General features: G+C 67.7%; 8 non-coding genes across 8 annotated transcripts; all 8 read left to right on the top strand.

Annotated features, from left to right (window-relative positions):
- The first annotated feature begins 1251 nt into the window (after positions 1 to 1251).
- Positions 1252 to 1346, top strand: LOC131837675 (small nucleolar RNA SNORD116). Its single transcript, XR_009356270.1, has one exon. It is a non-coding gene; the product is annotated as a small nucleolar RNA SNORD116 (small nucleolar RNA).
- A 3026-nt stretch (positions 1347 to 4372) lies between these two features.
- On the top strand, positions 4373 to 4467 carry LOC131837676 (small nucleolar RNA SNORD116). The gene has a single exon (XR_009356271.1). It is a non-coding gene; the product is annotated as a small nucleolar RNA SNORD116 (small nucleolar RNA).
- A 2975-nt stretch (positions 4468 to 7442) lies between these two features.
- On the top strand, positions 7443 to 7537 carry LOC131837677 (small nucleolar RNA SNORD116). The gene has a single exon (XR_009356272.1). It is a non-coding gene; the product is annotated as a small nucleolar RNA SNORD116 (small nucleolar RNA).
- A 3028-nt stretch (positions 7538 to 10565) lies between these two features.
- Positions 10566 to 10660, top strand: LOC131837711 (small nucleolar RNA SNORD116). Its single transcript, XR_009356303.1, has one exon. It is a non-coding gene; the product is annotated as a small nucleolar RNA SNORD116 (small nucleolar RNA).
- Positions 10661 to 13685: 3025 nt separating this feature from the next.
- On the top strand, positions 13686 to 13780 carry LOC131837678 (small nucleolar RNA SNORD116). The gene has a single exon (XR_009356273.1). It is a non-coding gene; the product is annotated as a small nucleolar RNA SNORD116 (small nucleolar RNA).
- Positions 13781 to 16806: 3026 nt separating this feature from the next.
- Positions 16807 to 16901, top strand: LOC131837679 (small nucleolar RNA SNORD116). The gene has a single exon (XR_009356274.1). It is a non-coding gene; the product is annotated as a small nucleolar RNA SNORD116 (small nucleolar RNA).
- Positions 16902 to 19920: 3019 nt separating this feature from the next.
- LOC131837680 (small nucleolar RNA SNORD116) lies at positions 19921 to 20015 on the top strand. Its single transcript, XR_009356275.1, has one exon. It is a non-coding gene; the product is annotated as a small nucleolar RNA SNORD116 (small nucleolar RNA).
- Positions 20016 to 23041: 3026 nt separating this feature from the next.
- On the top strand, positions 23042 to 23136 carry LOC131837681 (small nucleolar RNA SNORD116). The gene has a single exon (XR_009356276.1). It is a non-coding gene; the product is annotated as a small nucleolar RNA SNORD116 (small nucleolar RNA).
- The last annotated feature ends 2705 nt before the right edge of the window (positions 23137 to 25841 follow it).

The raw sequence follows: 25841 nt of genomic DNA on the forward strand, positions 1-25841 counted from the left end.
CAGCGCCTGATGTGCCAGGGCTTGCCGTTTCCGTGGGCCCCGGGATTTTGTCGGCGGTCGCCGAGGGTCTCTCTCCTGCGGTCACGCTGGGTGACGCTGGGGCAAGCGTCAGGGTGACAGAGTTCACATCGCAGTGGCCTCCGTCTCCGGCACCGGGTGTGGCGAGCCAGAGCCGGCGTGCTCTGCTTTGCCAGGAGACCTTGGACACGCGTTCCGTCTGGCCTCCTCCCGGCAGAGCACGGGGTTGTCGAACGTGGCGCTCGAGGATTCCGTGGCACCAAACTTCCGGAGCGGCGTGCCAGGCCGGGAGGCCAGGGGACCCTGTCCAGGGAGGGCTGTGAACGGGCGTGAGGCTCCCTCCAAGGGCGACCACCCCGTGGCCACACCGACTGCGGAAACGCGCCCACTCGCCACCGCCCTCCTACATGTCCACGTGGCCCACAAGGGCTCCTAGCCCTCACACGCCAGGGCCAAACCCAACCTTACACCACTTCCCCAAACAGGCTCACATGCGCACGACCATACACACACACACACACACACAGACACACACACATACACACACACACACTCACACACAGACACACACACATACACACACACACACATGCACACACACCCATCAACACACGCACGCGTACTCGGCCCACGCAGACACACCCCCGACCCCACGGAGACCCACGTGTCCGCGGCCTTGCCCGGCCGGCATGCGTGGCCTCCTGTCCGGCTGCCGCCAAGCCTGAGGGACAGAGGGTCCGCACCAGGCGGAGGCAAGGCTTCCCCCCAGGCATGTTCTGAGAGGCATGGCGAGCTGTACCCATGGGTCCGTGGCTCACGCGAGCGTGCTACTTTGCCACACTTGTCAGGTGCGTTGTCCACGCCAGGCGGTCCCCCGGTCGGCCCACAGAAGATGGCCTTCTTGTCCTCGGATGCGCGGAGCTTGGCCGGGTCCGCGGAAGTCGTGCGGTCCAACGCGGGCAGGCTGAGGAAGGATCGGCGAGACGGTAAGCCTTCCCCTGTCTCGGTGGAACTGGGGAGGGCGGGATATCCCGCGCCTGCCGTAGTGTCTGCAAGCGCGCGCCCGCCTTGCGGCTCCCGGCTCCCGGCTCCCGGTGCGAGGTTGCACCGTTCCTCTTGCTCAGGGGCGTGGGTCCATACGGGCCGCTGCCGCAGGGCTCTGAGGCCATCGGCTTCCCCTCCGAGCCACCCTGCCTGGCCCGTTCCATCGGCCAGGCGGCCTCCAATGTGCCTGGATCGATGATGACTCCCTCATTCTGCATTCCTTGGAAAAGCTGAACAAAATGAGTGAGAACTCCCTACCGTCGTTCTCATCGAAACTGAGGTCCAGCACGTTGTCTCCCCCGGGGCAGAAAGTAGGAGCGAGGGACCGCTTCCCCTCGGTCACATGCCGGTAGCCACCACCACCACCACCAGCACTTCCACCACCAACACCAACACCAACACCACCACCTCCCCCACCGCCTCCGCCGCCGCAAACGTCGGCACCGCCAGCACCACCGGCACCCCCAGCTCTAGCCCCCGAGGGACCTTGGCCAGAACAGCGGCGTGTGCGGCTCAGGGCCTGCGAGGCGTTTCCCCGCCTTAGCCGGTCGGAGGTCCTGGGAGGCGCAGCCGGGCTCTTGTTTCGAGTCGGGCAGATGGTATCCCGTTCGTGGGAGTCCGTCAGGGAGGCGCTGGGTGAGGCCCTCTGAGCTCCTGTCACGGAGCAGCGTGGGCCGGGGTGGTGCTTCAGGCAGAGCTCCTGAGGGATCGTGAGGTAGAGGGTGCAGCGGCAGGCGCCTTGGGTTGCGAGGAGAGCCCCGGGGCCCGTCACCCCGGTGGCATCGTTGGTGTGCCCCGTTTGCTTGTGGGTAGGGGGCAGAGGCCCACGGACAGGACGCTGTCCTTGACAGCCCCTGAGGTTAAGCCCGTGGAGGCCCAGTGGGGCCCCACAAGGCCCGTTCCGTGAGACCAGGGCGAACGTGGAGCCGCCGTGCAGGCTCTCGGCCGACCCAGAATCGGTTGGGACGGGGGAGGAAGGCAGGTGGGCTGCTGGCGGGGAGCTGCGTGGCCCGAGCCTCTGGCTGTAATCTGCCACAAGCGTTCAATGCTTTGGGGGCTGTGGGAGCCGTGCCCGACAACACCCGTCCCCGCTGGGCGGCCACCTGGTGGCTCCGGGGACTGGCCCGGGAGACGTCGGGGCCGCGTTTCGGTCCCTTGGCGGAGTGGCCCCGGGGTCTCCGTCCGCGAGGAGCGGCGATCTGTGGGCGTCTCCCAGGGACCCCCAGGAGTGCCAATGCGATGAACCCCCCAGCACGGCCGGGACGCTGTCCGCGGGCGCAAGCCACGGGAGCCGTGGAGGGCTTGCTCCCCACCGCCAGGCCTGGGCATGGGCAGCTGTAGGTATTTCTGAGAGGGTCCCAGAAACTTGTGCCCCAGATGCCCCGCTGCCCAGTGGGATGGGGAACGCTCGAGAACTGTCCTTGCTCGCCTGCGCCCTAGGCAGGATGGGGCAAGCCCCGCGAAGCACAGTTCCCAGTCCAGCGCTGTGGCCTGGCCGGACGTGGAGCTGGGCCAAGGTCAGCTGCCGTGTGGCTGGAGGAGAGGTGGCTTCCTTCCCTTGCTCCTCACGCCTTCCCGTGGCGTCGCAGCGGGTGAGCGATGCCGCCAGGGCCAGAGTCCTTGGACCCACGCCGAGCGACGGGCTCTGCCTCGCGTCCCGCCTGGTGCCTGACGGAAACGTCCACTGGGCTTGTGGCCGAGCGTTTCAAGATCCCTGCCTTGGAGGAGCGAGGCACGTGGGAGCCCAGGGTGGGCGGGACTTGCCGAGCCGGCGGGAGCCTGCGCACCTGGGGAGCGAGCTGCTGGATGAGTGCTCGCTCCCTCAGGGGCGGGGCCCATGAAGCCCGCTGGTCGTGGACACACCCATGCCCTGGGTGGGAATGGGCCCTGCTTTCAGTGGGAGGGTCAGCTGGCCCTCGGCGGGTCATGAGAACCGCTTGTCAAGATGTGTGCTGCCTGGCCATGCAGGGCCTTGCGGCTGAGAGCAAGGGCGGTGGTCCTTGGCCCGGAGTCCAAGCCCCTTGTCCTCTCGCGAGGGCCTTGGAGCGTCGTCGGGTCAGCGCCTGATGTGCCAGGGCTTGCCGTTTCCGTGGGCCCCGGGATTTTGTCGGCGGTCGCCGAGGGTCTCTCTCCTGCGGTCACGCTGGGTGACGCTGGGGCAAGCGTCAGGGTGACAGAGTTCACATCGCAGTGGCCTCCGTCTCCGGCACCGGGTGTGGCGAGCCAGAACCGGCGTGCTCTGCTTTGCCAGGAGACCTTGGACACGCGTTCCGTCTGGCCTCCTCCCGGCAGAGCACGGGGTTGTCGAACGTGGCGCTCGAGGATTCCGTGGCACCAAACTTCCGGAGCGGCGTGCCAGGCCGGGAGGCCAGGGGACCCTGTCCAGGGAGGGCTGTGAACGGGCGTGAGGCTCCCTCCAAGGGCGACCACCCCGTGGCCACACCGACTGCGGAAACGCGCCCACCCGCCACCGCCCTCCTACATGTCCACGTGGCCCACAAGGGCTCCTAGCCCTCACACGCCAGGGCCAAACCCAACCTTACACCACTTCCCCAAACAGGCTCACATGCGCACGACCATACACACACACATACACACACAGACACACACACATACACACACACACACACTCACACACAGACACACACACATACACACACACACACATGCACACACACCCATCAACACACGCACGCGTACTCGGCCCACGCAGACACACCCCCGACCCCACGGAGACCCACGTATCCGCGGCCTTGCCCGGCCGGCATGCGTGGCCTCCTGTCCGGCTGCCGCCAAGCCTGAGGGACAGAGGGTCCGCACCAGGCGGAGGCAAGGCTTCCCCCCAGGCATGTTCTGAGAGGCATGGCGAGCTGTACCCCTGGGTCCGTGGCTCACGCGAGCGTGCTACTTTTCCACACTTGTCAGGTGCGTTGTCCACGCCAGGCGGGCCCCCGGTCGGCCCACAGAAGATGGCCTTCCTGTCCTCGGATGCGCGGAGCTTGGCCGGGTCCGCGGAAGTCGTGCGGTCCAACGCGGGCAGGCTGAGGAAGGATCGGCGAGACGGTAAGCCTTCCCCTGTCTCGGTGGAACTGGGGAGGGCGGGATATCCCGCGCCTGCCGTAGTGTCTGCAAGCGCGCGCCCGCCTTGCGGCTCCCGGCTCCCGGCTCCCGGTGCGAGGTTGCACCGTTCCTCTTGCTCAGGGGCGTGGGTCCATACGGGCCGCTGCCGCAGGGCTCTGAGGCCATCGGCTTCCCCTCCGAGCCACCCTGCCTGGCCCGTTCCATCGGCCAGGCGGCCTCCAATGTGCCTGGATCGATGATGACTCCCTCATTCTGCATTCCTTGGAAAAGCTGAACAAAATGAGTGAGAACTCCCTACCGTCGTTCTCATCGAAACTGAGGTCCAGCACGTTGTCTGCCCCGGGGCAGAAAGTAGGAGCGAGGGACCGCTTCCCCTCGGTCACATGCCGGTAGCCACCACCACCACCACCAGCACTTCCACCACCAACACCAACACCAACACCACCACCTCCCCCACCGCCTCCGCCGCCGCAAACGTCGGCACCGCCAGCACCACCGGCACCCCCAGCTGTAACCCCCGAGGGACCTTGGCCAGAACAGCGGCGTGTGCGGCTCAGGGCCTGCGAGGCGTTTCCCCGCCTTAGCCGGTCGGAGGTCCTGGGAGGCGCAGCCGGGCTCTTGTTTCGAGTCGGGCAGATGGTATCCCGTTCGTGGGAGTCCGTCAGGGAGGCGCTGGGTGAGGCCCTCTGAGCTCCTGTCACGGAGCAGCGTGGGCCGGGGTGGTGCTTCAGGCAGAGCTCCTGGGGGATCGTGAGGTAGAGGGTGCAGCGGCAGGCGCCTTGGGTTGCGAGGAGAGCCCCGGGGCCCGTCACCCCGGTGGCATCGTTTGTGTGCCCCGTGTGCTTGTGGGTAGGGGGCAGAGGCCCACGGACAGGACGCTGTCCTTGACAGCCCCTGAGGTTAAGCCCGTGGAGGCCCAGTGGGGCCCCACAAGGCCCGTTCCGTGAGACCAGGGCGAACGTGGAGCCGCCGTGCAGGCTCTCGGCCGACCCAGAATCGGTTGGGACGGGGGAGGAAGGCAGGTGGGCTGCTGGCGGGGAGCTGCGTGGCCCGAGCCTCTGGCTGTAATCTGCCACAAGCGTTCAATGCTTTGGGGGCTGTGGGAGCCGTGCCCGACAACACCCGTCCCCGCTGGGCGGCCACCTGGTGGCTCCGGGGACTGGCCCGGGAGACGTCGGGGCCGCGTTTCGGTCCCTTGGCGGAGTGGCCCCGGGGTCTCCGTCCGCGAGGAGCGGCGATCTGTGGGCGTCTCCCAGGGACCCCCAGGAGTGCCATTGCGATGAACCCCCCAGCTCGGCAAGGGACGCTGTCCGCGGGCGCAAGCCACGGGAGCCGTGGAGGGCTTGCTCCCCACCGCCAGGCCTGGGCATGGGCAGCTGTAGGTATTTCTGAGAGGGTCCCAGAAACTTGAGCCCCAGATGCCCCGCTGCCCAGTGGGATGGGGAACGCTCGAGAACTGTCCTTGCTCGCCTGCGCCCTAGGCGGGATGGGGCAAGCCCCGCGAAGCACGGTTCCCAGTCCAGCGCTGTGGCCTGGCCGGACGTGGAGCTGGGCCAAGGTCAGCTGCCGTGGGGCTGGAGGAGAGGTGGCTTCCTTCCCTTGCTCCTCACGCCTTCCCGTGGCGTCGCAGCGGGTGAGCGATGCCGCCAGGGCCAGAGTCCTCGGACCCACGCCGAGCGAGGGGCCCTGCCTCGCGTCCCGCCTGGTGCCTGATGGAAACGTCCACTGGGCTTGTGGCCAGGCGTTTCAAGATCCCTGCCTTGGAGGAGCGAGGCACGTGGGAGCCCAGGGTGGGCGGGACTTGCCGAGCCGGCGGGAGCCTGCGCACCTGGGGAGCGAGCTGCTGGATGAGTGTTCGCTCCCTCAGGGGCGGGGCCCACGAAGCCCGCTGGTCGTGGACACACCCATGCCCTGGGTGGGAATGGGCCCTGCTTTCAGTGGGAGGGTCAGCTGGCCCTTGGCGGGTCATGAGAACCGCTTGCCAAGAGGTGTGCTGCCTGGCCCTGCAGGGCCTTGCGGCTGAGAGCAAGGGCGGTGGCCCTTGGCCCGGAGTCCAAGCCCCTTGTCCTCTCGCGAGGGCCTTGGAGCGGCGTCGGGTCAGCGCCTGATGTGCCAGGGCTTGCCGTTTCCGTGGGCCTCGGGATGCGGTCGCCGAGGGTCTCTCTCCTGCGGTCACGCTGGGTGACGCTGGGGCAAGCGTCAGGGTGACAGAGTTCACATCGCAGTGGCCTCCGTCTCCGGCACCGGGTGTGGCTAGCCAGAGCCGGCGTGCTCTGCTTTGCCAGGAGACCTTGGACACGCGTTCCGTCTGGCCTCCTCCCGTCAGACCACGGGGGTGTCGAACGTGGCGCTCGAGGATTCCGTGGCACCAAACTTCCGGAGCGGCGTGCCAGGCCGGGAGGCCTGGGGACCCTGTCCCGGGAGGGCTGTGAACGGGCGTGAGGCTCCCTCCAAGGGTGACCACCCCGTGGCCACACCGACTGCGGAAACGCGCCCACCCGCCACCGCCCTCTTACATGTCCACGTGGCCCACAAGGGCTCCTAGCCCTCACACGCCAGGGCCAAACCCAACCTTACACCACTTCCCCAAACAGGCTCACATGCGCACGACCATACACACACACACACACACACAGACACACACACATACACACACACACACATGCACACACACCCATCAACACACGCTCGCGTACTCGGCCCACGCAGACACACCCCCGACCTCACGGAGACCCACGTGTCCGCGGCCTTGCCCGGCCGGAATGCGTGGCCTCCTGTCCGGCTGCCGCCAAGCCTGAGGGACAGAGGGTCCGCACCAGGCGGAGGCAAGGCTTCCCCCCAGGCATGTTCTGAGAGGCATGGCGAGCTGTAAGCCTGGGTCCGTGGCTCACGCGAGCGTGCTACTTTTTCACACTTGTCAGGTGCGTTTTCCACGCCAGGCGGGCCCCCGGTCGGCCCAGAGAAGATGGCCTTCCTGTCCTCGGATGCGCGGAGCTTGGCCGGGTCCGCGGAAGACGTGCGGTCCAGCGCGGGCAGGCTGAGGACGGATCGGCGAGACGGTAAGCCTTCCCCTGTCTCGGTGGAACTGGGGACGGTGGGATAGCCCGCGCCTGCCGCAGAGTCTGCCAGTGCGCGCCAGCATTGCGGCTCCCGCCTCCCGGTGCTAGGTTGCACCGTTCCTCTTGCTCAGGGGCGTGGGTCCATACGGGCCGCTGCCGCAGGGCTCTGAGGCCATCGGCTTCCCCTCCGAGCCACCCTGCCTGGCCCGTTCCGTCGGCCAGGCGGCCCCCAATGTGCCTGGATCGATGATGACTCCCTCATTCTGCATTCCTTGGAAAAGCTGAACAAAATGAGTGAGAACTCCCTACCGTCGTTCTCATCGAAACTGAGGTCCAGCACGTTGTCTCCCCCGGGGCAGAAAGAAGGAGCGAGGGACAGCTTCCCTTCGGTCACATGCCGGTAGCCACCACCACCACCACCACCAGCACTTCCACCACCAACACCAACACCAACACCACCACCTCCCCCACCGCCTCCGCCGCCGCAACCGTCGGCACCGCCAGCACCGCCAGCACCCCCAGCTCTAGCCCCCGAGGGACCTCGGCCAGAACAGCGGCGTGTGCGGCTCAGGGCCTGCGAGGCGTTTCCCCGCATTAGCCGGTCGGAGGTCGTGGGAGGCGCAGCCGGGCTCTTGTGTCGAGTCGGGCAGATGGTATCCCGTTCGTGGGAGTCCGTCAGGGAGGTGCTGGGTGAGGCCCTCTGAGCTCCTGTCACGGAGCAGCGTGGGCCGGGGTGGTGCTTCAGGCAGAGCTCCTGGGGGATCGTGAGGTAGAGGGTGCAGCGGCAGGCGCCTTGGGTTGCGAGGAGAGCCCCGGGGCCCGTCACACCGGTGGCATCGTTGGTGTGCCCCGTGTGCTTGTGTGTAGAGGGCAGAGGCCCACGGCCAGGACGCTGTCCTTGACAGCCCCTGAGGTTAAGCCCGTGGAGGCCCAGTGGGGCCCCACAAGGCCCGTGCCGTGAGACCAGGGCGAACGTGGAGCCGCCGTGCAGGCTCTCGGCCGACCCAGAATCGGTTGGGACGGGGGAGGAAGGCAGGTGGGCTGCTGGCGGGGAGCTGCGTGGCCCGAGCCTCTGGCTGTAATCTGCCACAAGCGTTCAATGCTTTGGGGGCTGTGGAGGCCGTGCCCGACGTCACCCGTCCCCGCTGGGCGGCCACCTGGTGGCTCGGGGGACTGGCCCGGGGCATGTCGGGGCCGCGTTTCGGTCCCTTGGCGGAGTGGCCCCGGGGTCTCCGTCCGGGAGGAGCGGCGATCTGTGGGCGTCTCCCAGGGACCCCCAGGAGTGCCATTGCGATGAACCCCCCAGCTCGGCAAGGGACGCTGTCCGCGGGCGCAAGCCACGGGAGCCGTGGAGGGCTTGCTCCCCACCGCCAGGCCTGGGCATGGGCAGCTGTAGGTATTTCTGAGAGGGTCCCAGAAACTTGAGCCCCAGATGCCCCGCTGCCCAGTGGGATGGGGAACGCTCGAGAACTGTCCTTGCTCGCCTGCGCCCTAGGCAGGATGGGGCAAGCCCCGCGAAGCACGGTTCCCAGTCCAGCGCTGTGGCCTGGCCGGACGTGGAGCTGGGCCAAGGTCAGCTGCCGTGGGGCTGGAGGAGAGGTGGCTTCCTTCCCTTGCTCCTCACGCCTTCCCGTGGCGTCGCAGCGGGTGAGCGATGCCGCCAGGGCCAGAGTCCTCGGACCCACGCCGAGCGAGGGGCCCTGCCTCGCGTCCCGCCTGGTGCCTGACGGAAACGTCCACTGGGCTTGTGGCCAGGCGTTTCAAGATCCCTGCCTTGGAGGAGCGAGGCACGTGGGAGCCCAGGGTGGGCGGGACTTGCCGAGCCGGCGGGAGCCTGCGCACCTGGGGAGCGAGCTGCTGGATGAGTGTTCGCTCCCTCAGGGGCGGGGCCCACGAAGCCCGCTGGTCGTGGACACACCCATGCCCTGGGTGGGAATGGGCCCTGCTTTCAGTGGGAGGGTCAGCTGGCCCTTGGCGGGTCATGAGAACCGCTTGCCAAGAGGTGTGCTGCCTGGCCCTGCAGGGCCTTGCGGCTGAGAGCAAGGGCGGTGGCCCTTGGCCCGGAGTCCAAGCCCCTTGTCCTCTCGCGAGGGCCTTGGAGCGGCGTCGGGTCAGCGCCTGATGTGCCAGGGCTTGCCGTTTCCGTGGGCCCCGGGATTTTGTCGGCGGTCGCCGAGGGTCTCTCTCCTGCAGTCACGCTGGGTGACGCTGGGGCAAACGTCAGGGTGACAGAGTTCACATCGCAGTGGCCTCCGTCTCCGGCACCGGGTGTGGCGAGCCAGAGCCGGCGTGCTCTGCTTTGCCAGGAGACCTTGGACACGCGTTCCGTCTGGCCTCCTCCCGTCAGACCACGGGGGTGTCGAACGTGGCGCTCGAGGATTCCGTGGCACCAAACTTCCGGAGCGGCGTGCCAGGCCGGGAGGCCAGGGGACCCTGTCACGGGAGGGCTGTGAACGGGCGTGAGGCTCCCTCCAAGGGCGACCACCCCGTGGCCACACCGACTGCGGAAACGCGCCCACCAGCCACCGCCCTCCTACATGTCCACGTGGCCCACAAGGGCTCCTAGCCCTCACACGCCAGGGCCAAACCCAACCTTACACCACTTCCCCAAACAGGCTCACATGCGCACGACCCTACACACACACACACACACAGACACACACACATACACACACACACACACTCACACACAGACACACACACATACACACACACACACATGCACACACACCCATCAACACACGCACGCGTACTCGGCCCACGCAGACACACCCCCGAACCCACGGAGACCCACGTGTCCGCGGCCTTGCCCGGCCGGCATGCGTGGCCTCCTGTCCGGCTGCCGCCAAGCCTGAGGGACAGAGGGTCCGCACCAGGCGGAGGCAAGGCTTCCCCCCAGGCATGTTCTGAGAGGCATGGCGAGCTGTACCCCTGGGTCCGTGGCTCTCGCGAGCGTGCTACTTTTCCACACTTGTCAGGTGCATTGTCCACGCCAGGCGGGCCCCCGGTCGGCCCACAGAAGATGGCCTTCCTGTCCTCGGATGCGCGGAGCTTGGCCGGGTCCGCGGAAGTCGTGCGGTCCAGCGCGGGCAGGCTGAGGAAGGATCGGCGACACGGTAAGCCTTCCCCTGTCTCGGTGGAACTGGGGAGGGCGGGATATCCCGCGCCTGCCGTAGTGTCTGCAAGCGCGCGCCCGCCTTGCGGCTCCCGGCTCCCGGCTCCCGGTGCGAGGTTGCACCGTTCCTCTTGCTCAGGGGCGTGGGTCCATACGGGCCGCTGCCGCAGGGCTCTGAGGCCATCGGCTTCCCCTCTGAGCCACCCTGCCTGGCCCGTTCCGTCGGCCAGGCGGCCTCCAATGTGCCTGGATCGATGATGACTCCCTCATTCTGCATTCCTTGGAAAAGCTGAACTAAATGAGTGAGAACTCCCTACCGTCGTTCTCATCGAAACTGAGGTCCAGCACGTTGTCTCCCCCGGGGCAGAAAGTAGGAGCGAGGGACCACTTCCCCTCGGTCACATGCCGGTAGCCACCACCACCACCACCAGCACTTCCACCACCAACACCAACACCAACACCACCACCTCCCCCACCGCCTCCGCCGCCGCAACCGTCGGCACCGCCAGCACCACCGGCACCCCCAGCTCTAGCCCCCGAGGGACCTCGGCCAGAACAGCGGCGTGTGCGGCTCAGGGCCTGCGAGGCGTTTCCCCGCCTTAGCCGGTCGGAGGTCCTGGGAGGCGCAGCCGGGCTCTTGTGTCGAGTCGGGCAGATGGTATCCCGTTCGTGGGAGTCCGTCAGGGAGGCGCTGGGTGAGGCCCTCTGAGCTCCTGTCACAGAGCAGCGTGCGCCGGGGTGGTGCTTCAGGCAGAGCTCCTGGGGGATCGTGAGGTAGAGGGTGCAGCGGCAGGCGCCTTGGGTTGCGAGGAGAGCCCCGGGGCCCGTCAACCCGGTGGCATCGTTGGTGTGCCCCGTGTGCTTGTGGGTAGGGGGCAGAGGCCCACGGCCAGGACGCTGTCCTTGACAGCCCCTGAGGTTAAGCCCGTGGAGGCCCAGTGGGGCCCCACAAGGCCCGTTCCGTGAGACCAGGGCGAACGTGGAGCCGCCGTGCAGGCTCTCGGCCGACCCAGAATCGGTTGGGACGGGGGAGGAAGGCAGGTGGGCTGCTGGCGGGGAGCTGCGTGGCCTGAGCCTCTGGCTGTAATCTGCCACAAGCGTTCAATGCTTTGGGGGCTGTGGGGGCCGTGCCCGACATCACCCGTCCCCGCTGGGCAGCCACCTGGTGGCTCCGGGGACTGGCCCGGGGCACGTCGGGGCCGCGTTTCGGTCCCTTTGCGGAGTGGCCCCGGGGTCTCCGTCCGCGAGGAGCGGCGATCTGTGGGCGTCTCCCAAGGACCCCCAGGAGTGCCATTGCGAAGAACCCCCCAGCACGGGCGGGACGCTGTCCGCGGGCGCAAGCCACGGGAGCCGTGGAGGGCTTGCTCCCCACCGCCAGGCCTGGGCATGGGCAGCTGTAGGTATTTCTGAGAGGGTCCCAGAAACTTGTGCCCCAGATGCCCCGCTGCCCAGTGGGATGGGGAACGCTCGAGAACTGTCCTTGCTCGCCTGCGCCCTAGGCAGGATGGGGCAAGCCCCGCGAAGCACGGTTCCCAGTCCAGCGCTGTGGCCTGGCCGGACGTGGTGCTGGGCCAAGGTCAGCTGCCGTGGGGCTGGAGGAGAGGTGGCTTCCTTCCCTTGCTCCTCACGCCTTCCCGTGGCGTCGCAGCGGGTGAGCGATGCCGCCAGGGCCAGAGTCCTCGGACCCACGCCGAGCGAGGGGCCCTGCCTCGCGTCCCGCCTGGTGCCTGACGGAAACGTCCACTGGGCTTGTGGCCGAGCGTTTCAAGATCCCTGCCTTGGAGGAGCGAGGCACGTGGGAGCCCAGGGTGGGCGGGACTTGCCGAGCCGGAAGGAGCCTGCGCACCTGGGGAGCGAGCTGCTGGATGAGTGCTCGCTCCCTCAGGGGCGGGGCCCACGAAGCCCGCTGGTCGTGGACACACCCATGCCCTGGGTGGGAATGGGCCCTGCTTTCAGTGGGAGGGTCAGCTGGCCCTCGGCGGGTCATGAGAACCGCTTGCCAAGAGGTGTGCTGCCTGGCCCTGCAGGGCCTGGGGCTGAGAGCAAGGGCCGTGGCCCTTGGCCCGGAGTCCAAGCCCCTTGTCCTCTCGCGAGGGCCTTGGAGCTGCGTCGGGTCAGCGCCTGATGTGCCAGGGCTTGCCGTTTCCGTGGGCCCCGGGATTTTGTCGGCGGTCGCCGAGGGTCTCTCTCCTGCGGTCACGTCGGGTGACGCTGGGGCAAGCGTCAGGGTGACAGAGTTCACATCGCAGTGGCCTCCGTCTCCGGCACCGGGTGTGGCGAGCCAGAGCCGGCGTGCTCTGCTTTGCCAGGAGACCTTGGACACGCGTTCCGTCTGGCCTCCTCCCGGCAGACCACGGGGTTGTCGAACGTGGCGCTCGAGGATTCCGTGGCACCAAACTTCCGGAGCGGCGTGCCAGGCCGGGAGGCCAGGGGACCCTGTCCAGGGAGGGCTGTGAACGGGCGTGAGGCTCCCTCCAAGGGCGACCACCCCGTGGCCACACCGACTGCGGAAACGCGCCCACCTGCCACCGCCCTCCTACATGTCCACGTGGCCCACAAGGGCTCCTAGCCCTCACACGCCAGGGCCAAACCCAACCTTACACCACTTCCCCAAACAGGCTCACATGCGCACGACCATACACACACACACACACACACAGACACACACACATACACACACACACACACTCACACACAGACACACACACATACACACACACACACATGCACACACACCCATCAACACACGCACGCGTACTCGGCCCACGCAGACACACCCCCGACCCCACGGAGACCCACGTGTCCGCGGCCTTGCCCGGCCGGCATGCGTGGCCTCCTGTCCGGCTGCCGCCAAGCCTGAGGGACAGAGGGTCCGCACCAGGCGGAGGCAAGGCTTCCCCCCAGGCATGTTCTGAGAGGCATGGCGAGCTGTACCCCTGGGTCCGTGGCTCACGCGAGCGTGCTACTTTGCCACACTTGTCAGGTGCGTTGTCCACGCCAGGCGGTCCCCCGGTCGGCCCACAGAAGATGGCCTTCCTGTCCTCGGATGCGCGGAGCTTGGCCGGGTCCGCGGAAGTCGTGCGGTCCAACGCGGGCAGGCTGAGGAAGGATCGGCGAGACGGTAAGCCTTCCCCTGTCTCGGTGGAACTGGGGAGGGCGGGATATCCCGCGCCTGCCGTAGTGTCTGCAAGCGCGCGCCCGCCTTGCGGCTCCCGGCTCCCGGCTCCCGGTGCGAGGTTGCACCGTTCCTCTTGCTCAGGGGCGTGGGTCCATACGGGCCGCTGCCGCAGGGCTCTGAGGCCATCGGCTTCCCCTCCGAGCCACCCTGCCTGGCCCGTTCCATCGGCCAGGCGGCCTCCAATGTGCCTGGATCGATGATGACTCCCTCATTCTGCATTCCTTGGAAAAGCTGAACAAAATGAGTGAGAACTCCCTACCGTCGTTCTCATCGAAACTGAGGTCCAGCACGTTGTCTCCCCCGGGGCAGAAAGTAGGAGCGAGGGACCGCTTCCCCTCGGTCACATGCCGGTAGCCACCACCACCACCACCAGCACTTCCACCACCAACACCAACACCAACACCACCACCTCCCCCACCGCCTCCGCCGCCGCAACCGTCGGCACCGCCAGCACCACCGGCACCCCCAGCTCTAGCCCCCGAGGGACCTTGGCCAGAACAGCGGCGTGTGCGGCTCAGGGCCTGCGAGGCGTTTCCCCGCCTTAGCCGGTCGGAGGTCCTGGGAGGCGCAGCCGGGCTCTTGTTTCGAGTCGGGCAGATGGTATCCCGTTCGTGGGAGTCCGTCAGGGAGGCGCTGGGTGAGGCCCTCTGAGCTCCTGTCACGGAGCAGCGTGGGCCGGGGTGGTGCTTCAGGCAGAGCTCCTGGGGGATCGTGAGGTAGAGGGTGCAGCGGCAGGCGCCTTGGGTTGCGAGGAGAGCCCCGGGGCCCGTCACCCCGGTGGCATCGTTGGTGTGCCCCGTGTGCTTGTGGGTAGGGGGCAGAGGCCCACGGCCAGGACGCTGTCCTTGACAGCCCCTGAGGTTAAGCCCGTGGAGGCCCAGTGGGGCCCCACAAGGCCCGTTCCGTGAGACCAGGGCGAACGTGGAGACGCCGTGCAGGCTCTCGGCCGACCCAGAATCGGTTGGGACGGGGGAGGAAGGCAGGTGGGCTGCTGGCGGGGAGCTGCGTGGCCCGAGCCTCTGGCTGTAATCTGCCACAAGCGTTCAATGCTTTGGGGGCTGTGGGAGCCGTGCCCGACAACACCCGTCCCCGCTGGGCGGCCACCTGGTGGCTCCGGGGACTGGCCCGGGAGACGTCGGGGCCGCGTTTCGGTCCCTTTGCGGAGTGGCCCCGGGGTCTCCGTCCGAGAGGAGCGGCGATCTGTGTGCGTCTCCCAGGGACCCCCAGGAGTGCCAATGCGATGAACCCCCCAGCACGGCCGGGACGCTGTCCGCGGGCGCAAGCCACGGGAGCCGTGGAGGGCTTGCTACCCACCGCCAGGCCTGGGCATGGGCAGCTGTAGGTATTTCTGAGAGGGTCCCAGAAACTTGTGCCCCAGATGCCCCGCTGCCCAGTGGGATGGGGAACGCTCGAGAACTGTCCTTGCTCGCCTGCGCCCTAGGCAGGATGGGGCAAGCCCCGCGAAGCACGGTTCCCAGTCCAGCGCTGTGGCCTGGCCGGACGTGGAGCTGGGCCAAGGTCAGCTGCCGTGGGGCTGGAGGAGAGGTGGCTTCCTTCCCTTGCTCCTCACGCCTTCCCGTGGCGTCGCAGCGGGTGAGCGATGCCGCCAGGGCCAGAGTCCTCGGACCCACGCCGAGCGAGGGGCCCTGCCTCGCGTCCCGCCTGGTGCCTGACGGAAACGTCCACTGGGCTTGTGGCCGAGCGTTTCAAGATCCCTGCCTTGGAGGAGCGAGGCACGTGGGAGCCCAGGGTGGGCGGGACTTGCCGAGCCGGCGGGAGCCTGCGCACCTGGGGAGCGAGCTGCTGGATGAGTGCTCGCTCCCTCAGGGGCGGGGCCCACGAAGCCCGCTGGTCGTGGACACACCCATGCCCTGGGTGGGAATGGGCCCTGCTTTCAGTGGGAGGGTCAGCTGGCCCTCGGCGGGTCATGAGAACCGCTTGCCAAGAGGTGTGCTGCCTGGCCCTGCAGGGCCTTGCGGCTGAGAGCAAGGGCCGTGGCCCTTGGCCCGGAGTCCAAGCCCCTTGTCCTCTCGCGAGGGCCTTGGAGCGGCGTCGGGTCAGCGCCTGATGTGCCAGGGCTTGCCGTTTCCGTGGGCCCCGGGATTTTGTCGGCGGTCGCCGAGGGTCTCTCTCCTGCGGTCACGCTGGGTGACGCTGGGGCAAGCGTCAGGGTGACAGAGTTCACATCGCAGTGGCCTCCGTCTCCGGCACCGGGTGTGGCGAGCCAGAGCCGGCGTGCTCTGCTTTGCCAGGAGACCTTGGACACGCGTTCCGTCTGGCCTCCTCCCGGCAGACCACGGGGTTGTCGAACGTGGCGCTCGAGGATTCCGTGGCACCAAACTTCCGGAGCGGCGTGCCAGGCCGGGAGGCCAGGGGACCCTGTCCCGGGAGGGCTGTGAACGGGCGTGAGGCTCCCTCCAAGGGCGACCACCCCGTGGCCACACCGACTGCGGAAACGCGCCCACCCGCCACCGCCCTCCTACATGTCCACGTGGCCCACAAGGGCTCCTAGCCCTCACACGCCAGGGCCAAACCCAACCTTACACCACTTCCCCAAACAGGCTCACATGCGCATGACCATACACACACACACACACACACAGACACACACACATACACACACACACACACTCACACACAGACACACACACATACACACACACACACATGCACACACACCCATCAACACACGCACGCGTACTCGGCCCACGCAGACACACCCCCGACCCCACGGAGACCCACGTGTCCGCGGCCTTGCCCGGCCGGCATGCGTGGCCTCCTGTCCGGCTGCCGCCAAGCCTGAGGGACAGAGGGTCCGCACCAGGCGGAGCTAAGGCTTCCCCCCAGGCATGTTCTGAGAGGCATGGCGAGCTGTACCCCTGGGTCCGTGGCTCACGCGAGCGTGCTACTTTGCCACACTTGTCAGGTGCGTTGTCCACGCCAGGCGGTCCCCCGGTCGGCCCACAGAAGATGGCCTTCCTGTCCTCGGATGCGCGGAGCTTGGCCGGGTCCGCGGAAGTCGTGCGGTCCAACGCGGGCAGGCTGAGGAAGGATCGGCGAGACGGTAAGCCTTCCCCTGTCTCGGTGGAACTGGGGAGGGCGGGATATCCCGCGCCTGCCGTAGTGTCTGCAAGCGCGCGCCCGCCTTGCGGCTCCCGGCTCCCGGCTCCCGGTGCGAGGTTGCAGCGTTCCTCTTGCTCAGGGGCGTGGGTCCATACGGGCCGCTGCCGCAGGGCTCTGAGGCCATCGGCTTCCCCTCCGAGCCACCCTGCCTGGCCCGTTCCATCGGCCAGGCGGCCTCCAATGTGCCTGGATCGATGATGACTCCCTCATTCTGCATTCCTTGGAAAAGCTGAACAAAATGAGTGAGAACTCCCTACCGTCGTTCTCATCGAAACTGAGGTCCAGCACGTTGTCTCCCCCGGGGCAGAAAGTAGGAGCGAGGGACCGCTTCCCCTCGGTCACATGCCGGTAGCCACCACCACCACCACCAGCACTTCCACCACCAACACCAACACCAACACCACCACCTCCCCCACCGCCTCCGCCGCCGCAAATGTCGGCACCGCCAGCACCACCGGCACCCCCAGCTCTAGCCCCCGAGGGACCTTGGCCAGAACAGCGGCGTGTGCGGCTCAGGGCCTGCGAGGCGTTTCCCCGCCTTAGCCGGTCGGAGGTCCTGGGAGGCGCAGCCGGGCTCTTGTTTAGAGTCGGGCAGATGGTATCCCGTTCGTGGGAGTCCGTCAGGGAGGCGCTGGGTGAGGCCCTCTGAGCTCCTGTCACGGAGCAGCGTGGGCCGGGGTGGTGCTTCAGGCAGAGCTCCTGGGGGATCGTGAGGTAGAGGGTGCAGCGGCAGGCGCCTTGGGTTGCGAGGAGAGCCCCGGGGCCCGTCACCTCGGTGGCATCGTTGGTGTGCCCCGTGTGCTTGTGGGTAGGGGGCAGAGGCCCACGGCCAGGACGCTGTCCTTGACAGCCCCTGAGGTTAAGCCCGTGGAGGCCCAGTGGGGCCCCACAAGGCCCGTTCCGTGAGACCAGGGCGAACGTGGAGCCGCCGTGCAGGCTCTCGGCCGACCCAGATTCGGTTGGGACGGGGGAGGAAGGCAGGTGGGCTGCTGGCGGGGAGCTGCGTGGCCCGAGCCTCTGGCTGTAATCTGCCACAAGCGTTCAATGCTTTGGGGGCTGTGGGAGCCGTGCCCGACAACACCCGTCCCCGCTGGGCGGCCACCTGGTGGCTCCGGGGACTGGCCCGGGAGACGTCGGGGCCGCGTTTCGGTCCCTTTGCGGAGTGGCCCCGGGGTCTCCGTCCGAGAGGAGCGGCGATCTGTGTGCGTCTCCCAGGGACCCCCAGGAGTGCCAATGCGATGAACCCCCCAGCACGGCCGGGACGCTGTCCGCGGGCGCAAGCCACGGGAGCCGTGGAGGGCTTGCTACCCACCGCCAGGCCTGGGCATGGGCAGCTGTAGGTATTTCTGAGAGGGTCCCAGAAACTTGTGCCCCAGATGCCCCACTGCCCAGTGGGATGGGGAACGCTCGAGAACTGTCCTTGCTCGCCTGCGCCCTAGGCAGGATGGGGCAAGCCCCGCGAAGCACAGTTCCCAGTCCAGCGCTGTGGCCTGGCCGGACGTGGAGCTGGGCCAAGGTCAGCTGCCGTGTAGCTGGAGGAGAGGTGGCTTCCTTCCCTTGCTCCTCACGCCTTCCCGTGGCGTCGCAGCGGGTGAGCGATGCAGCCAGGGCCAGAGTCCTTGGACCCACGCCGAGCGACGGGCTCTGCCTCGCGTCCCGCCTGGTGCCTGACGGAAACGTCCACTGGGCTTGTGGCCGAGCGTTTCAAGATCCCTGCCTTGGAGGAGCGAGGCACGTGGGAGCCCAGGGTGGGCGGGACTTGCCGAGCCGGCGGGAGCCTGCGCACCTGGGGAGCGAGCTGCTGGATGAGTGCTCGCTCCCTCAGGGGCGGGGCCCATGAAGCCCGCTGGTCGTGGACACACCCATGCCCTGGGTGGGAATGGGCCCTGCTTTCAGTGGGAGGGTCACCTGGCCCTCGGCGGGTCATGAGAACCGCTTGCCAAGATGTGTGCTGCCTGGCCATGCAGGGCCTTGCGGCTGAGAGCAAGGGCGGTGGCCCTTGGCCCGGAGTCCAAGCCCATTGTCCTCTCGCGAGGGCCTTGGAGCGGCGTCGGGTCAGCGCCTGATGTGCCAGGGCTTGCCGTTTCCGTGGGCCCCGGGATTTTGTCGGCGGTCGCCGAGGGTCTCTCTCCTGCGGTCACGCTGGGTGACGCTGGGGCAAGCGTCAGGGTGACAGAGTTCACATCGCAGTGGCCTCCGTCTCCGGCACCGGGTGTGGCGAGCCAGAGCCGGCGTGCTCTGCTTTGCCAGGAGACCTTGGACACGCGTTCCGTCTGGCCTCCTCCCGGCAGAGCACGGGGTTGTCGAACGTGGCGCTCGAGTATTCCGTGGCACCAAACTTCCGGAGCGGCGTGCCAGGCCGGGAGGCCAGGGGACCCTGTCCAGGGAGGGCTGTGAACGGGCGTGAGGCTCCCTCCAAGGGCGACCACCCCGTGGCCACACCGACTGCGGAAACGCGCCCACCCGCCACCGCCCTCCTACATGTCCACGTGGCCCACAAGGGCTCCTAGCCCTCACACGCCAGGGCCAAACCCAACCTTACACCACTTCCCCAAACAGGCTCACATGCGCACGACCATACACACACACACACACACACACACACACACACATACACACACACACACACTCACACACAGACACACACACATACACACACACACACATGCACACACACCCATCAACACACGCACGCGTACTCGGCCCACGCAGACACACCCCCGACACCACGGAGACCCACGTGTCCGCGGCCTTGCCCGGCCGGCATGCGTGGCCTCCTGTCCGGCTGCCGCCAAGCCTGAGGGACAGAGGGTCCGCACCAGGCGGAGGCAAGGCTTCCCCCCAGGCATGTTCTGAGAGGCATGGCGAGCTGTACCCCTGGGTCCGTGGCTCACGCGAGCGTGCTACTTTTCCACACTTCTCAGGTGCATTGTCCACGCCAGGCGGGCCCCCGGTCGGCCCAGAGAAGATGGCCTTCCTGTCCTCGGATGCGCGGAGCTTGGCCGGGTCCGCGGAAGACGTGCGGTCCAGCGCGGGCAGGCTGAGGACGGATCGGCGAGACGGTAAGCCTTCCCCTGTCTCGGTGGAACTGGGGACGGCGGGATAGCCCGCGCCTGCCGCAGAGTCTGCCAGTGCGCGCCAGCATTGCGGCTCCCGCCTCCCGGTGCTAGGTTGCACCGTTCCTCTTGCTCAGGGGCGTGGGTCCATACGGGCCGCTGCCGCAGGGCTCTGAGGCCATCGGCTTCCCCTCCGAGCCACCCTGCCTGGCCCGTTCCGTCGGCCAGGCGGCCCCCAATGTGCCTGGATCGATGATGACTCCCTCATTCTGCATTCCTTGGAAAAGCTGAACAAAATGAGTGAGAACTCCCTACCGTCGTTCTCATCGAAACTGAGGTCCAGCACGTTGTCTCCCCCGGGGCAGAAAGAAGGAGCGAGGGACAGCTTCCCCTCGGTCACATGCCGGTAGCCACCACCACCACCACCACCAGCACTTCCACCACCAACACCAACACCAACACCACCACCTCCCCCACCGCCTCCGCCGCCGCAACCGTCGGCACCGCCAGCACCGCCAGCACCCCCAGCTCTAGCCCCCGAGGGACCTCGGCCAGAACAGCGGCGTGTGCGGCTCAGGGCCTGCGAGGCGTTTCCCCGCATTAGCCGGTCGGAGGTCGTGGGAGGCGCAGCCGGGCTCTTGTGTCGAGTCGGGCAGATGGTATCCCGTTCGTGGGAGTCCGTCAGGGAGGTGCTGGGTGAGGCCCTCTGAGCTCCTGTCACGGAGCAGCGTGGGCCGGGGTGGTGCTTCAGGCAGAGCTCCTGGGGGATCGTGAGGTAGAGGGTGCAGCGGCAGGCGCCTTGGGTTGCGAGGAGAGCCCCGGGGCCCGTCACACCGGTGGCATCGTTGGTGTGCCCCGTGTGCTTGTGTGTAGAGGGCAGAGGCCCACGGCCAGGACGCTGTCCTTGACAGCCCCTGAGGTTAAGCCCGTGGAGGCCCAGTGGGGCCCCACAAGGCCCGTGCCGTGAGACCAGGGCGAACGTGGAGCCGCCGTGCAGGCTCTCGGCCGACCCAGAATCGGTTGGGACGGGGGAGGAAGGCAGGGGGGCTGCTGGCGGGGAGCTGCGTGGCCCGAGCCTCTGGCTGTAATCTGCCACAAGCGTTCAATGCTTTGGGGGCTGTGGAGGCCGTGCCCGACGTCACCCGTCCCCGCTGGGCGGCCACCTGGTGGCTCGGGGGACTGGCCCGGGGCATGTCGGGGCCGCGTTTCGGTCCCTTGGCGGAGTGGCCCCGGGGTCTCCGTCCGGGAGGAGCGGCGATCTGTGGGCGTCTCCCAGGGACCCCCAGGAGTGCCATTGCGATGAACCCCCCAGCTCGGCAAGGGACGCTGTCCGCGGGCGCAAGCCACGGGAGCCGTGGAGGGCTTGCTCCCCACCGCCAGGCCTGGGCATGGGCAGCTGTAGGTATTTCTGAGAGGGTCCCAGAAACTTGTGCCCCAGATGCCCCGCTGCCCAGTGGGATGGGGAACGCTCGAGAACTGTCCTTGCTCGCCTGCGCCCTAGGCAGGATGGGGCAAGCCCCGCGAAGCACGGTTCCCAGTCCAGCGCTGTGGCCTGGCCGGACGTGGAGCTGGGCCAAGGTCAGCTGCCGTGGGGCTGGAGGAGAGGTGGCTTCCTTCCCTTGCTCCTCACGCCTTCCCGTGGCGTCGCAGCGGGTGAGCGATGCCGCCAGGGCCAGAGTCCTCGGACCCACGCCGAGCGAGGGGCCCTGCCTCGCGTCCCGCCTGGTGCCTGACGGAAACGTCCACTGGGCTTGTGGCCAGGCGTTTCAAGATCCCTGCCTTGGAGGAGCGAGGCAAGTGGGAGCCCAGGGTGGGCGGGACTTGCCGAGCCAGCGGGAGCCTGCGCACCTGGGGAGCGAGCTGCTGGATGAGTGTTCGCTCCCTCAGGGGCGGGGCCCACGAAGCCCGCTGGTCGTGGACACACCCATGCCCTGGGTGGCAATGGGCCCTGCTTTCAGTGGGAGGGTCAGCTGGCCCTCGGCGGGTCATGAGAACCGCTTGCCAAGATGTGTGCTGCCTGGCCATGCAGGGCCTTGCGGCTGAGAGCAAGGGCGGTGGCCCTTGGCCCGGAGTCCAAGCCCCTTGTCCTCTCGCGAGGGCCTTGGAGCGGCGTCGGGTCAGCGCCTGATGTGCCAGGGCTTGCCGTTTCCGTGGGCCCCGGGATTTTGTCGGCGGTCGCCGAGGGTCTCTCTCCTGCGGTCACGCTGGGTGACGCTGGGGCAAGCGTCAGGGTGACAGAGTTCACATCGCAGTGGCCTCCGTCTCCGGCACCGGGTGTGGCGAGCCAGAGCCGGCGTGCTCTGCTTTGCCAGGAGACCTTGGACACGCGTTCCGTCTGGCCTCCTCCCGGCAGACCACGGGGTTGTCGAACGTGGCGCTCGAGGATTCCGTGGCACCAAACTTCCGGAGCGGCGTGCCAGGCCGGGAGGCCAGGGGACCCTGTCCAGGGAGGGCTGTGAACGGGCGTGAGGCTCCCTCCAAGGGCGACCACCCCGTGGCCACACCGACTGCGGAAACGCGCCCACCCGCCACCGCCCTCCTACATGTCCACGTGGCCCACAAGGGCTCCTAGCCCTCACACGCCAGGGCCAAACCCAACCTTACACCACTTCCCCAAACAGGCTCACATGCGCACGACCATACACACACACACACACAGACACACACACATACACACACACACACACTCACACACAGACACACACACATACACACACACACACATGCACACACACCCATCAACACACGCACGCGTACTCGGCCCACGCAGACACACCCCCGACCCCACGGAGACCCACGTGTCCGCGGCCTTGCCCGGCCGGCATGCGTGGCCTCCTGTCCGGCTGCCGCCAAGCCTGAGGGACAGAGGGTCCGCACCAGGCGGAGCTAAGGCTTCCCCCCAGGCATGTTCTGAGAGGCATGGCGAGCTGTACCCCTGGGTCCGTGGCTCACGCGAGCGTGCTACTTTGCCACACTTGTCAGGTGCGTTGTCCACGCCAGGCGGTCCCCCGGTCGGCCCACAGAAGATGGCCTTCCTGTCCTCGGATGCGCGGAGCTTGGCCGGGTCCGCGGAAGTCGTGCGGTCCAACGCGGGCAGGCTGAGGAAGGATCGGCGAGACGGTAAGCCTTCCCCTGTCTCGGTGGAACTGGGGAGGGCGGGATATCCCGCGCCTGCCGTAGTGTCTGCAAGCGCGCGCCCGCCTTGCGGCTCCCGGCTCCCGGCTCCCGGTGCGAGGTTGCACCGTTCCTCTTGCTCAGGGGCGTGGGTCCATACGGGCCGCTGCCGCAGGGCTCTGAGGCCATCGGCTTCCCCTCCGAGCCACCCTGCCTGGCCCGTTCCATCGGCCAGGCGGCCTCCAATGTGCCTGGATCGATGATGACTCCCTCATTCTGCATTCCTTGGAAAAGCTGAACAAAATGAGTGAGAACTCCCTACCGTCGTTCTCATCGAAACTGAGGTCCAGCACGTTGTCTCCCCCGGGGCAGAAAGTAGGAGCGAGGGACCGCTTCCCCTCGGTCACATGCCGGTAGCCACCACCACCACCACCAGCACTTCCACCACCAACACCAACACCAACACCACCACCTCCCCCACCGCCTCCGCCGCCGCAAATGTCGGCACCGCCAGCACCACCGGCACCCCCAGCTCTAGCCCCCGAGGGACCTTGGCCAGAACAGCGGCGTGTGCGGCTCAGGGCCTGCGAGGCGTTTCCCCGCCTTAGCCGGTCGGAGGTCCTGGGAGGCGCAGCCGGGCTCTTGTTTCGAGTCGGGCAGATGGTATCCCGTTCGTGGGAGTCCGTCAGGGAGGCGCTGGGTGAGGCCCTCTGAGCTCCTGTCACGGAGCAGCGTGGGCCGGGGTGGTGCTTCAGGCAGAGCTCCTGGGGGATCGTGAGGTAGAGGGTGCAGCGGCAGGCGCCTTGGGTTGCGAGGAGAGCCCCGGGGCCCGTCACCTCGGTGGCATCGTTGGTGTGCCCCGTGTGCTTGTGGGTAGGGGGCAGAGGCCCACGGCCAGGACGCTGTCCTTGACAGCCCCTGAGGTTAAGCCCGTGGAGGCCCAGTGGGGCCCCACAAGGCCCGTTCCGTGAGACCAGGGCGAACGTGGAGCCGCCGTGCAGGCTCTCGGCCGACCCAGAATCGGTTGGGACGGGGGAGGAAGGCAGGTGGGCTGCTGGCGGGGAGCTGCGTGGCCCGAGCCTCTGGCTGTAATCTGCCACAAGCGTTCAATGCTTTGGGGGCTGTGGGAGCCGTGCCCGACAACACCCGTCCCCGCTGGGCGGCCACCTGGTGGCTCCGGGGACTGGCCCGGGAGACGTCGGGGCCGCGTTTCGGTCCCTTTGCGGAGTGGCCCCGGGGTCTCCGTCCGAGAGGAGCGGCGATCTGTGTGCGTCTCCCAGGGACCCCCAGGAGTGCCAATGCGATGAACCCCCCAGCACGGCCGGGACGCTGTCCGCGGGCGCAAGCCACGGGAGCCGTGGAGGGCTTGCTACCCACCGCCAGGCCTGGGCATGGGCAGCTGTAGGTATTTCTGAGAGGGTCCCAGAAACTTGTGCCCCAGATGCCCCACTGCCCAGTGGGATGGGGAACGCTCGAGAACTGTCCTTGCTCGCCTGCGCCCTAGGCAGGATGGGGCAAGCCCCGCGAAGCACAGTTCCCAGTCCAGCGCTGTGGCCTGGCCGGACGTGGAGCTGGGCCAAGGTCAGCTGCCGTGTAGCTGGAGGAGAGGTGGCTTCCTTCCCTTGCTCCTCACGCCTTCCCGTGGCGTCGCAGCGGGTGAGCGATGCAGCCAGGGCCAGAGTCCTTGGACCCACGCCGAGCGACGGGCTCTGCCTCGCGTCCCGCCTGGTGCCTGACGGAAACGTCCACTGGGCTTGTGGCCGAGCGTTTCAAGATCCCTGCCTTGGAGGAGCGAGGCACGTGGGAGCCCAGGGTGGGCGGGACTTGCCGAGCCGGCGGGAGCCTGCGCACCTGGGGAGCGAGCTGCTGGATGAGTGCTCGCTCCCTCAGGGGCGGGGCCCATGAAGCCCGCTGGTCGTGGACACACCCATGCCCTGGGTGGGAATGGGCCCTGCTTTCAGTGGGAGGGTCAGCTGGCCCTCGGCGGGTCATGAGAACCGCTTGCCAAGATGTGTGCTGCCTGGCCATGCAGGGCCTTGCGGCTGAGAGCAAGGGCGGTGGCCCTTGGCCCGGAGTCCAAGCCCCTTGTCCTCTCGCGAGGGCCTTGGAGCGGCGTCGGGTCAGCGCCTGATGTGCCAGGGCTTGCCGTTTCCGTGGGCCCCGGGATTTTGTCGGCGGTCGCCGAGGGTCTCTCTCCTGCGGTCACGCTGGGTGACGCTGGGGCAAGCGTCAGGGTGACAGAGTTCACATCGCAGTGGCCTCCGTCTCCGGCACCGGGTGTGGCGAGCCAGAGCCGGCGTGCTCTGCTTTGCCAGGAGACCTTGGACACGCGTTCCGTCTGGCCTCCTCCCGGCAGAGCACGGGGTTGTCGAACGTGGCGCTCGAGGATTCCGTGGCACCAAACTTCCGGAGCGGCGTGCCAGGCCGGGAGGCCAGGGGACCCTGTCCAGGGAGGGCTGTGAACGGGCGTGAGGCTCCCTCCAAGGGCGACCACCCCGTGGCCACACCGACTGCGGAAACGCGCCCACCCGCCACCGCCCTCCTACATGTCCACGTGGCCCACAAGGGCTCCTAGCCCTCACACGCCAGGGCCAAACCCAACCTTACACCACTTCCCCAAACAGGCTCACATGCGCACGACCATACACACACACACACACACACAGACACACACACATACACACACACACACACTCACACACAGACACACACACATACACACACACACACATGCACACACACCCATCAACACACGCACGCGTACTCGGCCCACGCAGACACACCCCCGACCCCACGGAGACCCACGTGTCCGCGGCCTTGCCCGGCCGGCATGCGTGGCCTCCTGTCCGGCTGCCGCCAAGCCTGAGGGACAGAGGGTCCGCACCAGGCGGAGGCAAGGCTTCCCCCCAGGCATGTTCTGAGAGGCATGGCGAGCTGTACCCCTGGGTCCGTGGCTCACGCGAGCGTGCTACTTTTCCACACTTCTCAGGTGCATTGTCCACGCCAGGCGGGCCCCCGGTCGGCCCAGAGAAGATGGCCTTCCTGTCCTCGGA

This window comes from Mustela lutreola, chromosome 7 (genome assembly GCF_030435805.1).
Source record: "Mustela lutreola isolate mMusLut2 chromosome 7, mMusLut2.pri, whole genome shotgun sequence".
Lineage (NCBI taxonomy): Eukaryota > Metazoa > Chordata > Mammalia > Carnivora > Mustelidae > Mustela > Mustela lutreola.